Source organism: Ambystoma mexicanum, chromosome 6q (genome assembly GCF_040938575.1).
Source record: "Ambystoma mexicanum isolate Mex_15411 chromosome 6q, UKY_AmexF1_1, whole genome shotgun sequence".
Classification (NCBI taxonomy): domain Eukaryota; kingdom Metazoa; phylum Chordata; class Amphibia; order Caudata; family Ambystomatidae; genus Ambystoma; species Ambystoma mexicanum.
The window spans coordinates 1061410368-1061429229 of NC_090937.1; the positions used below are offsets into that span (position 1 = coordinate 1061410368).

Sequence of the window (18862 nt, forward strand, 5' to 3'; positions counted from 1 at the left end):
AGATTGGAATGACCCATGCATTCGTTTCACCTGTCTCCAGGCGGAGTTAAGGGGGCAGGGGTTACTCAGTGGGGCCTATTTGAATGTATGCTAAAGGAAGGTTCTATGCATTTAAACCACCCGTTGAAGGCCGCTTTAGAAAAAGGCAACATTTTATGGAGCAGACTCAAATGCGTGGGATTGAACCACCATTGGGCATTCCATCCCTGAAGCCCCATTGCTCATGTGACCATAAGACTGTACTCCGCTGGTGATTTTACCCCGAACACCCTGTATGTTGCTACCCCACCCCCTATTTATTTTGGATAAGTAGCAGATGAATTAGTTGGCATTTGTTTAGACCTAGATAGAGACCATTATAAAAGTCTCTGCAAGAGAGGACCAAGGGGTGGTCACCTCCGTTATCTCTGTCATTTACAAGTAGGGGACAATTCCCCTAAGATTGTGGAGATGTTAATAGGATTTTGGGTACAATGTCTATTTGTGGTTGTAATGAGAGATTAGTGTTCAAAATGATATCTCTGTTCTTTACCTGTTCTGATGGGGCGAGTGCCACACACGAGGCATGGCCGTTTGAAAGTATTGGGATCCAATACTTTTGCTGTACTCCTGTTGGAGTATCTTTTCCAAAATGTTATCACTGAAAGGAATGCTAGAAAGAGCACTGTAATATTCTGGTATCTCTGGCTTTACAGTCAACTGTTTCAGGAAGGGTGTTATGTTGACAAACCTTTAGCTATTGGGTTTCGGCTTGATTGTATTCATGTGTTACAAAATTCAGTAATTGGTTCCACCACGTTAGCTATTTTGTCCTTGATCAGGGGAGCTGGGCATGAGCCAGCTTGTTCACTTGAGGCATTTAGTTTATTTGTGATATTAATCTGTTCTTAAATTGTGTTGGGGTTGAATTCATCAAACATTGCAGATGGCCATAGTTTATGGTGCCTGTTCTTTCTGGTAATTCCTGGTGATCAATGTTGGTTTTAAGGTTGGTATTTATCTCCTGAAATGCCCCACAAGAGAAGGGTTTAGGGTGATTACTAGTTTAGTTTAGTTTAGTTTAGTTTAGTTTAGTTTAGTTTAGTTTAGTTTAGTTTATTTGCTTATATAGCACCCCTAACCCTGAGGTATCTGGGTGCTTTTACTTATGAAAATAACAAAAGTTACATACATGTAATACAGGCCTCTCATTAGCAGTGCTTGAGGCAAAACATAGGAATACAGTGATACATCTGGTTACATACATATGGTCCAAAAATCAAATTACAGTGGCAGAGGTGTGTTAGGCAGAAACCTGTGCAGTTCCCTTAGGGACCACTGCAAAAGATTTAAGACTACAGGTGTTGGCAGTAAACCCACTTGGTAGCAGTCTGTACCACGCAGATTTACCAGGTAGCTGTGGCTGAGCAGTCAGACTTCCCTCAAGAAGAGTTAGGCAGTATGCAAAGTATACACAATAGGTACCCAGATACAATAATACAAGCAAACACTGACCAGAGCTTTGGTATCAAAGTATATAATTATTTATTTAAAAACACAGTTTGAAACACTCCAGCACTCTTATTGTAAAATATTCTAAACACAGTTACTATTGTAATATACACACCCCTTTGTTTCCTATCAGATAAATCCCAGTAAAACACCACTTATTTTCATACAAAGGTGAGCGCTTAACTAGATTGCACTCTGATAAGTTTGTGAGAAAGGGGGGGGGGGAAAAGAGACAGAATATGGAAAGGTACACCACTCTTAGATTCAGGACCACTGTTAGCAAGGCAGAAGAGCAAAAGTCACTGGTGAGCCAAAGTCCAAAGGCTGGGCCCACTCTTAGAGAGAGCAGAGCACAAATGCGCCCAAGATCAGACAGTTACACTAGGCTTAGAAAGTCTTGCAGAGGGTTCAAAAAGAGTTTAGAGAGGCTTAGGAAAGTTTAGCCAGGGTGTCACAGGCTAACCCAGGTTCGAAAGCCAGGGGCTAAATCTACCCCGTACAGTCGGTAGCAAGGGAAGCCAGGCGGGACACGGTACCTTAAGTGGGAAGGATCCTCCAGCGGTGGCAGTTGTTCCTGGTAGTGGGTACAAGTTGCGTCGTCGTCCAGGGGAAGAGAAGATCTCGACTTGGAGGAAAGATGAAGGTCGTTGCACTACCAGGGAAGAAACCAGCCGCGGAGTCTTCCGGTTAAAGGTGGTACCTTTGTTTCGCGGTCGTGGTAAAACGTGGTATCCCGGTTGCCGGGGTGCTTGGCACAGGCAAGGCGGCCACGAGGTACGTCGGGAAGGCGAAAAGACGGTGAAACTGGTTATCCTCACCAGTCAAAGGAAGAAGACTCTCCGGCGGGAGATCTCCTCTGTCGTTGGGAAAAGTGGTGAGGCAGTCCAGCAGGGCTCCACTGGTGGTGGTGTCGTGGCAGGTCGGCTCAGCTTCTCCCTCGTCGGATTCTTAGGTCCTGTGGTGACTTCTGAAGTTCCAGTCCCCAAAGCCCTGCTTTTATGCAGCAAACCCCCATTCACTCAGCCTAGCTGTCACTCAAACATGCTAAGTGGTGAGCCGGCCGGCTCACCACTTGGGCCAATCAGGATGGAGTGCGACTTGAGTTGCCTAGGCAACTCAGTCCAGGGTGCCTAAATTCCCCTCCACCCCTCCTAAGTACCCCAGACAGAGTGGCACCACTTTGGAGGGCTTCTGTGGAGAAGCCCACCAAAAAAGTGGAACAAAGGGCTCGACTTGGGTTGGAGTCACAGAAGAGAACACAAACGCCATTTTAGAATCAAGTTTTGGCAAAAAATACCAACCGGAGAATTAATATTAATTAAATAAACCGGCGGTATGTTCGAGGCTACCGTAAATAATTAAATAAAGATAGTAGCCTAAAACAATGGGAAATCCCATAGGAAAATATGCGCGGTTGAATATAAAAAGTAGTATCCATTGCCACCAGCCAAAACTCGATCAGGGGGGACGGAGACGTGCCCCCTCGACTAACAGACCCCGGGGCAATTGAATTGCCCCAGCCAGTATGTCCACAATATGATGGTCTGTACTGGTTCTGTTCAGAATTTAAGACTAGTAAAGTCAATGGTGACTTTACATGCCCTGGGAGACAGTAGTCAGTCCCAGGGTATGGAGTCTATACTGGGGGGTCACTATGACACCCCTGTGTCACTGCACTGAGGGTGTTGTGTAACACACATCACAAAAACACATGAAGCCCTATGGAGTAAAAGACCCCATAGCCCATTAAACACATCTAGATTCAAAGAAACACACTCAAATCATGCCCAAGAGTGAGGGTAAAAGAGTCTCATTCTTGGCAGGAGAAAAAAATAAACCCCAAAAATCCAGCAAAGGTGCTGGGGGACTCACGAGGTTTGGAAATTCAGCCTAAACAGAGAATTCTCCCTAACAAGGTGAAACATAGGAACACATTAAGGGGTTGACATACCTAACCTACCAGGAGAGTAACTGTGTTTTGGCCAGCATCGGAAACCAGAGAGGATTAGTAAGCAATGTGTATACATAACTAGGTGCAGACGGTCAAAAGGGATGGCAAGCTTCTAGTGGTAGGTAAGGTAAGTAATGCCTAGTGTGTGGAGGCAGAGACGTGGACGGTGGGGTGAGCTGAGAGGTAAGTGCTCTAGTTATGCTGTGAGAAGAGCCAGGTTTTTACTTTGTTTCTGAATGTCCAGAAAGAGGTGTTGGCTCTAAGTGGCGGGGGAGGAGAGTTCCAGGTTTTGGCTGCAAGCACCGGGAAGCTAGATCCAGCAGCTCTTTGTCCCTTGTAAGAAGGCATAATAAGGCAATGTGAGTAATTGGATCTGGTTGGTCCGAGGGAAAGCTTCCTCGAGAATGTGTTGACTCAGTATTGGTGGGCAGAGTTAGAAATGCATGTGTGTGTTACCATTAAGGTTCTGAACGTGATCCTATCTTGTATAGGTAGCCAGTTAGAATTATGTCTGATTTGTGAGATGTGGTTGGAGCGGATCTAAGGTTATTACTTTGTAACACTTGTAGCTTGTTTAAATTACGCTTACTAGTACCAAAGTATAGAGTGTTACAATAGTCCAGCTTCGACAGTATCAGTTTTGTGGCCAAAGTGATGCAGCTGAGTGAGGATAAGAAGGACCTGCATGCATTTATAAGTTTGCTGGTGCAGGCTGTTGCGGAAGCTCTGGTATTGACTTGTCTGTCAAGGGAGAGGGTAGAATCAAGATAAACTCATTGATTGACATCATTGGATACAGAGATGCTGTTCCCATCGATATTAAATGACTTGTATGGTGGCTCTTATTTTGAGACGATGCCAGGAACCGACGAGTAGAAGCTCGGTATTCACATCATTAAGGCAAGGTTGTGATTTGCCATCCATGCCTGGATTATGAGGTATGTTTCGTAAATATGTTGTATAGGGTGGGGAATACACAAGATCCCTGGGAACACCACATGTGATTGGGGCAGGGTCTGCGGAGGCTGAAGGGGCAAAGACCTTCATAGTTCTGTCTGCGAGGAAGGACTGGATCCAGGCCGCCGCTTTAGGTGAGAATGAAGCTGTTATATTCTGGTGTTTAGTTAGGATGCTGTGATCAACTAAATCAAACGCAATTGACAGGTCAAGCAGGAGGAGGAGAGCATGGTTTCCATTGTCATTGGATTCATCCATTTGGATTATTAGATCTAAGAACGCTGTCTCTGTCCCATGTCTAGGTCTGAATCCGGATTGCCGGAGTCCTAGCAGATTGTTAACCTCAAGATGGTTTTGAATTTGAATATATGCCACCTTGTCTAAAATCTTCTGAAGAAAGGGTACAGTGGTTATGGGTCTGAAGTTGGTCAGGATGTTAGGGTCGAGATTGTTTTTTTTTTACGAGGGGCATGACCCAAGCATCTTTGAGATTTTTTGTGACAGTGCAGGATTCAAAGGATGCATTGATGAAGGACATGATGAAAGGCACAGATTCCTTTGCCCCTCCTTTATAATGGTGGCTGGGCAGATGTCGCCTTGCATCTGGAAGGTTTCAGGCTTGCAATGATGGCTTCTACATCTGTCGTGGTGACTGGGGTGAAGTTGAATGGGCTACAGGGATTAGGGGTGGAGAAGTGTGGATTGCTGGGTTCAGAGTTAGGTGTGAGGCTAAGTTTTATAGCTTCAATTTTGGTTTGTAATAGGGAGATTTTGTCTAGGGGTGCCTTTTGGATGTTGGCACACCATAAGGCATCTTTAGTAGAAGAGTTAGGATGGGAGATAGGAGACTCCAGCTCTCTGAGAATGGGGAAGAGCTTTTTAGTACTAGATTTGGCATTCAGAATTCTAGAATTGAATGTATCACCTTTTTTGTTCAATATGGCTTCTTTATAGGCATTGGAGGCAGCAGTGAATTATTCCTTACTCAGGGTTGTGGGGGTTTTTCTCCAGGAGGCTTCCGCACATCTTTTGGATTTGCGAAGGGTTTTTAGGTCTGTGGAGAACCATTCATTTAGATGAGCGGGTGGCTTGGCTTTTCTTAGGTTGAGCTGAGCTATTGAGTCTAAGGCTTGGAGTAGGTTTTGGTTTTATAGGTCCACCAGGCTGGCTGGGTCCGTGTCTGACTTTGTGTGTGGGTTGGTGATGGATTGGAGTGCTGGGAGAAGGTTCTCAAGAGTGATGAGGCAATTGTTTCGGGTTAATGCGGCAGTGTTTATGAAGGGCTAAGGATGAAGCAGGTAATATCTTGAATAGCAAAGGGGGTGATGTGGTGGTCAGTCCAGGCACAGGGGGAATTGGATAGCATTTATCTATTACAGTTCAAGTATGATAACCATTCCAGGGTTTTGCCTCTGTTATGTGTTGGAACAGAGACACAGTGTGTAAAGCCTAGCTCAGTGTATATGTTTTCTAAGACTGTGGCATTGGTATCTTGAAATCCGTGAAGGCTTAAATTAAGGTTTCCCAAAAACATGATTTGGGAGCCTGCTTTAGTGTTGTGGGTGAGAAGGTGAGTGATGTCTTCCTTGAATGAGGAGATAGGGTCTGATGGTCTGTACAGATGGTGGATGAGATGTGTCCATGTTGTGGAGAGGGGGAGTTTGACGGAGAGAAGGTCTCCTGCAGAAAAAGGTTTGTTAGGAACTTCTCTGATGCTGAGCTTGTTTTTTTGCAATAAATGCTACTCCACCACCTCTGATAGACGGTCTATCAGATCTAATGATAGTGTAATTGTCTGGTAGTGCTAATGTTAGGGAATGTCCTTCAGCAGGGTGAAGCGAGGTTTCAGTGACTGCTAGGAAGTCAAGGTTATTGGATGAGATAACAACTGCTATGTTTAGTGTGTGGGCAATAAGCAAGCTAGCATTGTCAAGGGCTCCTTTGATGTGGGGGCTGCGGTAAGTGGGAGGCTGCTGGAAATATTGGAAGTCTTTTGGTGTAGGGTATTGTTGTGGATAGCAGAGTTGTTATTGGCTAATATAGGTAAGGTTGGAGGCAATTTACTGGCCAGGCCGGGTTTGCGGGTATGTTTGATGGGCTCAGAACTATTAGTGCTAGAGCCAAGCCTAGCATTTCTGGATCCAAGGAGGCATTGGAGGTAAGTAGTAGGCTGTGTGGTATGTTGTGATGACCAAAGGCTGGGAGGAGAGGGGCAGTTACCACTAAGAGATCTTCAGTGTTAGTGATAGACAAGGGTTGATTAGTGGGGATCTAGGGTGGAAGTTTGTAGGGGGCTGTAGTGCTAATGGAGGCTAGGACGGTAGCCTTGGTGAGGGTGATGATCTATGAGTCGGCCATGTGAGCCCAGATGAATGGACAGCCCAAGTCAGAGAGCCAGAGGGTAGGGGCACACGTTAAAGCTAGAGGTAGCTTGGAGGCTAGGAAGCAAAAAGGTGATGTGATGCAAAACACAGTTGGCCTGGGTAGGAGGGCTTCTATTATTGACTCAACAGTTAGGGTCCTAGTACTACACTGAACAACTATGACATGTAGTATTTGTGGACTATCTGAGCATAGAATAAATAACAATCAAGTCTAAACACAGCAGTATCGGGTAATAGGCAAGAGGCAAATATGCAGTTGGTAGTTACCAGGCTAGCTTGCAGTAAACAGCAGAGAACAAGTCACACATAGGATAGGAGTCTAGGCAGGACTGGATAAATCTAAACACACTGGTGTTCAGTAATAAGTCAGAGTGGCAGGGATAAAGTTAACGGTGGTTGAGCTAACTGAACATCGAGGATCACTCAAGACAAGCGGAGCAAAGTATTAATAACAATCAGGTCAAAGCACAACAGTATCAGGCAACTAGTTTGTTGGGGTGGGGTTAGTTCATTGTACATCTTGACCACCTCTTTTGTCTGACATTGTGCAGAACAGAGCCAATTTGTATAGGATTTTTTTCAATATATTTTTTATAATGGTCCTATTGTATCCACTGCTATGACTTTTGCATGCAGTTTGTCATTAGGTGACTTTAGTTTCCCTCATGGATGTTCAACATTACAGTTTGTCCTTTTAAGGAATGCTAGCTTGTCGTCAAAAATGTTGCTATTGGTTATGTTTATTTGTTTTCTGGTTCTTCGATGCAACAATGTCCAGGATCGGGGCGTGGCCTGCAGCGACATGAGGAAGACGTGAGGGGTGCCAGCTCCGGTGGCCGCAACGCTCATCCTGCCTTAAAATCCTGCTTTTTGAAATTTGAAGCTTTACCAATAATCCTGTCGGGTGTGGGACACCTTGGAGCAGAGGAGGGGCGGAAAAACAGAGCAAAACGCATCTGCCCTCCGACGCCTGAGACCTGGAGAACTTTGCGTGCGCGAGGCTTCCCGCTCCAAAGATGGCTGCCCCTGTGTGAAATTATACATACTCGGAGGCCGTGGTGAGAGCGCATGATATAGCAGCACCCAGCCCGACACCTACCTGCCAACATCAGCGGAGAGGGTGCGTGGCCCCCGGAGGGCTCCGGCAGTGCTCCGAGCCGTGTGGGAACCTGGGCGGACCAATGGGGCCGCGGGCGAGAGCCAGGCACCGCTGATGTGCGTCTCCCTGGCCTGGACTGGAAGCCGCCTGAGATCGCCCGGAGAGAAGACTTCACATGACATTTGCACAGAGCCACGGAGACGGCAGACGGAGGACCTGCCTGGTGAACCGAGGGACTGAGGGATCTGCAAAGCGGGTCTGTGTGTTACGCGTGCGGCCGCCAATGAGCTGAAATTGAGGGGGCACTGGAAGACGTATTCCTCTGCGGCGTCTATGGGCACACATATCTGGGTGTGGAACCTGGACCACACAGTACCAGCCCTGCTGGGGGGGAGCTGCGGGGGCGCTGTGCCCACACATATGGAGGCTAGGCTGATGGAGGTGGGGGTCCGAAGCACCAGGGCGCCCTGAGCCAATACAACCCTGGGCCCATACCAGCAGCGGATGTACCTACCCTGGCGAATGAGCGGGGCAAACGTTTAACTGCGTGGTAGCCCAAAGTTCCTTCACCACAAGGACAGAGACAGTAAGCGGGCATACTGTGCAGACACAAGCATTACTAATCCACGTTCCATACCGGGCTGGAGCTTGAGCGGTGATCAGTGACAGAACACGGCAGGAGCACCCTGAGTGGCGGCCAGGGCAGTCCGGGAGGCACTGGTGCAAATCCGGTCGCAGGTGTCACAAATAGCCCGAGCTAAGGTGAAGCAGTGGGACAGTACCACGGTGTGAGTGTGCGACCATGACGCATATCACTAATTAGCACATAGTGAACGATGGGTGGTGATTGAGGCCACAAGGCACAACAGGGAGCATGGGGAAAGACAAAACCAAAAGGCTCCCCACACAGAGCAGAATGGACCAATATACCATTCCTCCAACACAGGCTCCCGACCCCCACCCGGCTGCCCTGGAGGGAGACCAAGCAATCTCCTTAAGGGACGTCATGGCCGCCATAGCAGACTCCCGCACATCAATGGAACAAAAAATGAATGGGATAAGTCTGGACGTATCCCTCCTCAGACATGACCTTCAAAAACTAACGGCACGCACTGGTGAAGCCGAACAGCGCATTTCCAACACAGAGGATGGAGTACATTACATGCAACAACAGCTCCGAAACGTCACATCGAAACTTAATGTGCTGGAGAACCAAATCGAAGATGGAGAAGGACGCTCAAGGCGTAACAATGTGCGCATACTCGGAATGCCCGAGAAAGTCGAAGGGGCCTGTATGGGGCTCTTTCTTGAACAGTGGCTAATTGACATATTTAATCTTGACTCTTTCTCCAAGTTCTTCTCCACAGAGGTGCACACAGGATGCCCACGGGTAGACCGGTGCCCGGGGCACCTCTGCGCACAGTAATTGCAAAATGTCTAAATTACAGGTACCGAGACGCTCTACTGCAACACGCACGGGCCAAGGGCTCGATCATCTTTAATGGCTCAAAAATTGCTTTCTTTCCCGATTACACGAGGGAGGTGCAGAAAGCGAGGCAGTCCTTCGACCAGCTCAAAAAGCTTCTGCAATCATTTGGGGTCAATTATGGGCTGCTTTTCCCTGCACAGCTCAAGATTTACCACAAAGGCACAACAGTCCACTTTAATGACCCCAAAGAAGCATGGCGATGGGCTGAACAACACATAGAGGGAGACTGGTCTACTGCTCATGGTAGCTGGGGAAGAAACAACAGACCGTCCCCCGACCAACAGTGTGCGCCCCGACAGCCACCGGCACAAGACCCACTGGAAGACATAGGTGGATGACCCCTGCCTCCGTCTCTGATAAAGCCCCAAAACACAGCAGTGAATACATACTGAATCACCCAACCATATGCCACACCCCGTAACACCCAACACAAGGTAATACACCTCTTCAAGTTGCAGCTGCGGGGAAGACTCGTAACCTCACATCAAAGGCCCTTCCCATAGGCACACCAAAGAACAGTTCTAGTGGTGCCAACCCCTGGTCGTATATTGCTAGGGGGTACTCCCTGCACCTAAAGTTAGTTCACTGCATGTAAGGTGTCCAGTTGACATCTTAAGTTCTCATGTTCGGGCAACCGATGCTTCTAGTTGGGAGGAGTATATTGTGGGGGGTAGAGGGTTTGTTAAGTTTAGTTAAATACAGGACCAGTCAAACGCATAGCATACCAAGGTCAGGCAAGATGGTGATTACTCGAGGGCATAAACTAGGCTGGTGCGTAACACCATCGATAGCAGCACATGCCTCTACTGCCACAGGAAAATATGGCATTACATTGCACCACCACCAACATTTCTAGCACGCTCAGGCTCATGACATGGAATGTCAACTGCCTCGGCAACGCAATCAAACGCTGCAGTTTCTTAACAGACACGCACCAGACATAGGGCCTGATCATGAGTTTGGCAGTAACCCTTAAATCCGGCGGTAGCGCTATTACGGCCGGATTTAAGCGTCCGCCAAATCAGGACTTCGGCGGATTTCCCCCCAGCTCTGAGCTGGGGGGAAATCTGCTGAAAATTTGCGCTATTACCGCCGGCGAGAGCACGAAAATTCCCCATTGAGCCCAATGGGGAATGGGGCATTCCCGAATGGGCTCAATGGGGAATGGGGATTAACATTACCGGCGAACTCGTGATCCGGCGCTATTAGTGCCGGGGAGTTCGGCGGTAGGGCTAATACCGCCAGCAGTAATACCACCGGCGTTACCGCCAAAGTCGTGATCAGGCCCATAGTGTTTTTGTCCGAGACCCACCTTGCAGGCACAGAATGTACCCTATTCAAATGTACAAATTATAAGTTAGCACTCCATGCAGGCTTCATGAAGAGTTCAAGGGGCGTCATGATCCGGATACACAAAAACCTTCCCTTTCACCTGAACACAGTGACCCAAGACACCGGTGGCAGATATGTCTATGCGACGGGCACACTATTGGATCACTCTATGCACTGCCAACCCTGCTAGCGCCATTACTCACAGATATTGCCCCGATGATCACAAATGGTACCTCTAACATCATGGTACTGGGAGGAGACTTCAATGAAGCAACCCTGGACCGCTCACATTTACGTAGTAGAAACCCCAACGTACCTACTAGCACTGGGCAAGTGCGATATATGGAGAGATCTCCACCCCGACACCAGAGAATACTCTTTCCACTCGTGGGTACACGCCTCGCTCTCCAGGCTATATTACTTCTTCATCCCATCAACTGACCTGCATAAGGCACAAGAAATCCACCTGCTTCCCAGGGGCATCTCCGACCACTCCCCGCTGGAGCTAAAACTCACAACATCAAGGTTGCTTCCCCCGCTGAGCTGGTGCCTGAACAACTACTATCTGGGCGATCCGGAGCTAGTGGATAGACTCCGAGAAGCCACCAACACATACTTCGAGCTAAATGCGGAGACCGCATCAGACCCTGGGACACTGCGGGAGGCCTACAAGACAGTACTAACGGGGGAACCTATATCTTGGACAACTGCAAAAAAGAAACAGCACCTACGTAAGACACTCGAAGCCGAGCAGCAAGTGAAGCAGGCAGAGGGAAGGCATATAACCGAGGATACGCCAGATACAAATCGTATGCTGCTTCTAGCACAGAATTGGCTCCAAAACATAGCAATGGACAACGCAAGACACGCACACACTGCGATGCGAGCAAGGATATATGAAACAGGCGATAAAGCCACAAGATGCTGGCGTGGGTGGAACGGAGGGAGCAAGGATGCAGCCATGTTCGGCAGCTAGAAACAGGGGGGCCAAATCCACGTTTGACAGACCAGGACATAATGCAGGGTTTTGCGGAATACTACGCTGAGCTCTATAAGGAACCCATGACTCATTCAGACACTACAATCATGGATGAAATCGACATCCCAGCTTAAACGCGGCGCAGGAGATCCCGGAGAAGGATATCATGGAGGATGAGGTTATGAGCGCCATGTCCGGCCTCCAAACCGGCAAGTCCCCAGACCCAAATGGCTTCCCAGTCGAGCTATGGCAGAAGATAGGAGCCAATGTGATTGCCCCACACCTACTGCGGAAGTACCAACACGCACGAGAAAAGGGCATCCTCCCATCAGACCTGCGAGAAGCTACAATATTAGCGATACCCAAACCAGATAAACCCCCGGAAAACTGTAGATCATACAGGCCTATTTCACTCATAAATAGCGAAACTAAAATACTGGTGAAATTACTAGCAGATCGTCTACAGCAGGTCATCCCCTCTCTGATCTACCCAGACCAGTGTGGCTTCATGCCACAGAGATTGACGTGCATGAACCTCCGCAGATTACATTCAGCCCTGAAAAGATCCGGCAGCATACAAGGCCCTCTAGCCTTACTAGCAATAGACTTTGAAAAGGCCTTCGATTCGGTGCGATGGGAGGCCGTCTGGGACATAATGCGCCGCATGTGCTTTGGCAAGAACTTCATGAGCTCGGTGTGACTGCTATATAAATGACCATTGGCCAGGACCAAGGTGAATGGCTGGCAATAGGACCCCTTCAGCCTGGGGAGAGGCACAATGCAGAGCTGCCCACTATCGGCCATGATCTTTGCGATTTCAATTGAATCCTTGGCAATCCTCCTGCGAAACACACCAACCTGGGAGGGCTTCTGTTGGTCTGAAACCTGGGAGGACAGAGTATTGCTCTATGCAGATGATCTGCTCATCTACCTAAAAGACCCAGGCAATTCCTGCCTAGAGTCACGCACATGCTGGAGAGATATGGGGCATTCAGCGGCCTACGTGTGAACTGGGCCAAATCCACCCTATTCCCCATAGGCGACGCGTCAGTGGTGAGTCAAACAGTTGGCCCTTACCAAATTGAAACAGAACAGTTCAAATACCTTGGGATGCGTATCACGAAGCACCTCACTGATTACACATCGCTGAATCTCTCCCCACTTGTAACAAGATTCGCAGAAGACACTCGCCACTGGATCACTCTGCCGCTGACACTGATGGGTAGAGCCGCTCTGTTCAAAATGATTGCTCTCCCCAAATTCTTGTACATCCTACAAAATACTCCACTATACATCCCACGCCAAGAATTCCACAAAATTGATCGCATCCTCTACCGGCTGCTATGGGGTGGGGGACACCCGCGGATAGCTCTCTCCACTCCTCAGACGTCCATCTGGGAGGGTGGGATTGGGTTGCCCAGACTACAGTCATACTACTGGGCCGGCCAAATGGCGGTGGTGAACGATATGCTCCATTTGAATGGGAGCCTCCCACACATCAAAGGGATCAACACCAACAGCACAGCAACACCACTGGAGCACCTGTACGGTGGCCTGGGTCGCACACCAAACCCGGACATGGCAACGCATGTTGCGAGAATCCGGAAAGAAGCACACAGACACCTAGGATGGGACGGGAAACTGACACTAGCCCAACCCCTGTGAAACAACAGTTGCCTCCCCGAAATACAAAAACTGCCTAGATAGCCCGAGTGGGTCCAGTGAGGAATTACCTGCATTGGAGATCTGATACGTGAGGATAAAATGGTGCCGTTTGAGACACTACACTCGGAATTTCCCCTCCCAGCTACAGAAAGATACCACTACACTCAACTGAAACATGCTTGGAGAGCCCACCGACAGATCATGCAGGACATGCCAGAAAGCTCTCCGCTAAAGCGCAACATAGTACTGGTCCAAGTAGAATGGAAGGTCACCTGAACCATGTACAACGTGATCACCTCCTTCGCGACACCAGAACTAAACAGTCTGAAAGCCAAATTGGAGCGGGATGTGGGACCGCTGCAACCAGAAGACTGGGTTGAGACCCTGATGTACCCTTGTGAGGTAACCATCTCCTCAAGGCTCAGACTGGTCCAACTCAAGATCCTGCACTGCACCTACTATCCAGGAGTAGCTCTCTTCCGTTGGGGTAAGACGTCAGACGCACGATGTCTACGCTGCAAGCGTGAGGAAGGTACTTTCTTCCATATTTTATGGGAATGCGACAACATCCAGCAGCTCTGGTGGAAATGCAGTCTATCCTTCTAGGGATTTCCGATGAAAGTGATCTGTCCCGCTACGAGAAACTGCTCTGGTCAACTGCAACAGCGGTGCTCAGGCGGAAAATTGCGCAATTGTGGGGGTCGGAGCGGACACCTAGCTACGAACAGTGGGTCACGGATGTGGACATTTGCGTGGCAATGGAATACCGGGTGTACGGTGTACGCGGCGAGAGGCTGCCCGCAAAAAGCAAACAAAATATGGAGATGATGGGAGGAGGCCGACTAGGCATCAGACACGGCACCGCAGATAGCAAGATTGACGGGGGCTGCGCGACGCCGGGCTGAGTGAGCCAGATATGAACAAACTGATCCATCTGTTTCTTTGCCATAGCTTGACGGCCCGTTGGACTGAGGTCCCTGTTGTTGTTGTTTTTTCCTTTTTATTTACTTTTTAGTTGTGTTCATCCCAAGTGTGTTTCCCTTTCTCCCCACCCCAATAACATCTTTCATTAAAAAAAAAACAATGTCCAGGATCTTACTGATTTTTGTGTTCAGTTGTTCTACTAAGAGGGTTTTTCCCCAGCATTTTTTCTCTGTTGGGTGGTGTGCAATTATGTTCAACATGTTGCTCATTGAGTTGGTTCATTTGTCTCATAAGGACCTAGAGTTTTAGGATGTAAACTGAATTTGCTTAGATTATTTATGTAATAATTGTTGATTTCCAATTCATTTAATGTATAGCAGGTGGTGATTAGACCATGCCAGTTACACATATGTGGTCTGTTTGAGGTCTAGTTCAAATGAGTAGATGATGTCAAGGTCATGGCCCTGTTTGTATGTAGGCTTGTTAGTCCAGGGTTTGAAGACAGATTATTAATGGTTTGGATGAACAGATTGGAATTTGTAATATCTGATTGGTTGAGCTATAGCTTAATATCCCCAGTTACACATTTTCTATTTTAGATGGCTTGTATACTAGCCAGTAGCTCTGGCCATTTAGAGGTTAGCACTTGGAGGATGGTATACCACAATCACTGCCATGGAGATGCTATTGTTGATGTACAATTAACAGTAGTCCGGATAAGTGGGAACCGCTACTTTCTAAATAATTTTTGAAATAAAAGAATTTTTACAAAATATTAAATGCATGTTGTTGGCCTGAAGCCAAAATACCCTCACTTGCACTGTTAGGTATGGAAATACAATAGGCAATGGTTCAAGGTTGGGGTGACCCAGGAGTTTGGAAGGACCTTGTGTGAATAACTCACATATACTTTATATATTTAATTTCAAATATGCTTTTTCAGAATTTCATTCAAACACATTCAAAATTCAGTCTATGTTCTTTTGTACAAACTTGGCTGAGTCATCGACATGTTATGCATAAAGGACACATTGTATTTCAAAGACAGGCTCTTTATTAAAGTCCAATGCAGTTTGGTCCAGGGGACCATCTTCAGCGACCAAATTCTACAGGAAAATTTAAAATAAATTCAACTTGTAAATAGGTAAATTTAGATATTAGTTATATCTTTTTTGTGTTTTAATATACTCCACTTCATTTACCTGCCTACTGTTCAGCTGCATGTTTCAGAGTCTAAAGTAGCTTGGTGTCCTAGATTTGCAGTTGAAGCCTAGGATTTGCATTTACTACCCATACTGTCAATGATTTTATCGCAATTAGGTTCTTGCTATGAATTTGTAACAACTGTTGTGAATGAAGTACGTTGTATAATGCATTGCAAAACCGTGTAGTTTATCAGCATTGCTAATGTTCATCACATGTGTCCTGCAATAGACACCACCTGGATTAGTTTATATTTCATGCATTCATTATCAGTGAGTTGATCTGCCACTTACCTAATATGACTGTTTCCAAGCTGGCCGGCACATGCGGATTGCTGAAAAGCAGATCACTGTTGCTGGGGGAAGGGTTTATTTTTTAATATGGCGCTGGTGGGTGCAAACGTGATGATGTCACTATCCCGGTGACATCATCGCATACCTGCTGCCATTTTCATTATGTTCTTGGAGCCCGCGAGGGACTCTGTGACATTACAGAAGATTTTCTAAGATGGCCATATTTATTCAGCTTTGTGTGATACCTCTATACGTTGGGTTATAATTATTAGCACATAAATTCAATATTTCATAAATATGCCACCATCCCCCTAAATGTTTGATATATATTATGATGTTAGCTCAATCGTCCATTATTGCAATAAAGTATGATTAAGCACATACAATTGGTATATCATGCCCTGGTATATTGAGACTATTTTCAGTTAATTCAAACTTGTAATTAAGCACACACATGTTCTCATACATCTAGTGCAGGCTAATCTATCTTAATGTGCTTTACAATTCAATGAATTCATGATGATTTCAACATTTTTAAAAAATGTCTGTAGGATTCGGTCCCTGAAGAGGTCCCCTGGACCGAAATGCATTGGTCATTTATGAAGATCCTGTGTCTTTAAAATAACTCTTTTCCTTTACATATATCATGTTGATGACTCAACCAAGTTTGTATGAAAGAACACAGAACTGAATTTTGATTTTTTTGTGTATGAAATTCCAAAAAAGCATATTTGAATTGAAATATATGAGGTATATGTGAGCTATTCACACGAGGTCCTACCAAACTCCACATGGAATACCTTTAGTCTGGCTGGGTAGTTAAGGGATACACCTCCTCTTAGTTTGTTAATTCGGTTTCAAACTATTATTTTACAGCCACATGGTAAGGTGCATTTAATTACTCTTTGGTAATTGTCAGTATAACATGATTCTGTGATTCCTAATAAGTCCACATTGCACACCTCTATTCTTTGACAAATACTGATTGCATGTTGAGAGCTACTCTATTGTTAACTATACCTGTTTATAGAGACATGATTTCTGATTTTTTGCGGGTTTAGGCCAATAGCTGGAGTAGTGTCTGGTACAGTATGTACGGCTAGTCTAGATTTGTGGGGGTTTCAAAACTTAGCCTTTCTGAGGTTATGTGCATTCTTGTTGGAATAGTGTTGTGAGGGTTGTCCTGGATAGTTGGTATTTGTTAATTTCAAGAGTTGGTTATGTGTAAGGTGCTTTGAAGGTGTATGATCAATTGGAGGTTCCCATTTTCATTGAGTAGTCTGATAAAGGTGGTTAGTTTGTTAGCAAGTGCAATTTATTTCGAATGTATAGCCTGGGACCTATTGATTCAGTTATCGTATGTGCTCATAGTCAGCATGTTTGTGTAATAATATGGTTGTGTCTCAGCATAGTCCTGTATTTTTAAGATGTTGAGAAAGTTTAATAGAAACGTGTTTTAGAGCCATTTGCCAGAGAGGTAAGTGATTAGTAAAAATGAGAATAGTATGGCTAAAATATCAAGAAGTGTAAGTGGTGTCTGGGTTATTATGGGGTTAGTACTTTTTGAAAAGTTTACATCCATTTGTAGAGGTAGTTTTTGGTGGGAAGTGTATGTAACTTCAGTTGTTAAGAGTATTGTGCATATTATTATCTATTTCCTGATATGGTTTGTTTGGATCGGAGGTGATTCTAGCAATAATACAGGGCATTACGGGTCAGATGAAGTGTTCAAATGCATATCATATGGAGATCAGACACTTCAGCAATAATACAATAATTTAGGGGCCAGATAAAACATGTTGAATGTACGTCAGAAGCAGGTCACGTATGCCAATAGTAATACAGGAGATACAATGCAGGGTTCTAGTTCAGCGCAGCTCTAGCTTCAGCTCAGGCTACAGCAGGGAGTGAGCAGGGGATGTTGCTTACTGCAATGATACAAACAGAACGCATGATAATATGGTGATATACACACACCATCATTAATAAACAGAAATAAACACATCATCTAGCATCAAATATACTTTAAAATGTTCAATCATGGTCTCAGTATTATTGCTACAGTCTTCACAAGGCTTACACAATATGTTCTACGCATCCCAAGATAGCTCACCCATTATATAAGGTTATGAGTCAGTAATTTGGTATGGCTATCCATTCCTTAATCCTATAATCTCCCCTACTCTGCACCTTCTACCTAACTGTTTTGCTCCATCCTTTAAGTACTACATTTGTATTGCTCTTTCTTACTCCTGACGTTCTTCCTGCTTTTCCTTGATCCCTCTTTTTCATCATCTCTTCCTATTTTCCCGCCAGTTGTTGATCATTATCTTGTAATAGAGACATCCATTGTTGTGCAGAAATATCCTGATTTTTCAAATGCAATGACATTTTCTGGTAAAGCTACACAGCTGTTCGTGTATAATTCATAGTTTCAACAGGAACACAAATGTCATTCACGTAATTGCCCATCATTCCTCTTTGACAATTTAAATGTGGGCTAAACCTACAATAATCTCCGGAGGAAAATGAACTGCTTCTCTGTTAATATTATCCAATATGCAGCAGCAAACCTCGGTGCCTCAAGTGACTTCTGTGCCTGTGAGTATGAAACGTTTAAAGTGAAAGCAATCGTTGAAAGCATACAGGCCTATTTGAATTGACCATGATTGCTGACAAATGTGGAATTGTGGTGCGACATCACTCACTTGGGAAATGAGACGTAGAAAGGTTATCTGCACAGCCATGCCAATGATTGCCTGATGGCTTCAGAGCACTCTTTGAGTTGCAAATGCACGCTTGCCTTTTGACAATCAGTGAGAACATCCATTTTCTGTCATAGTTAAATTGTTGTCTTTTGACGACCAGCTCATGCTACTTAATGTGACAACTGACAATATTTATATGGCAAGGTCTAGACTCTGCGTCTATTCTGGAAAATGCGAAAGTTCGAAACAAGGAAACATTTCATGTACTCATGGCAGGAATCAAGGCGTACTGTTTCAATAAAGAGAGTTGTATATCAAAAGTGGAATACATGTCTACCGTAAATGTCTAAACATATCTATATATGTACTTTTTGGAAACTTAAGTTT

The 18862-nt window shown here is 45.8% G+C and overlaps 1 protein-coding gene across 3 annotated transcripts in view; it reads left to right on the forward strand.

Moving 5' to 3' along the window:
* SGCZ (sarcoglycan zeta) overlaps nucleotides 1-18862 on the forward strand; it is a 6780780-nt gene that overhangs the window by 3564312 nt on the left and 3197606 nt on the right. The window lies entirely within an intron of this gene.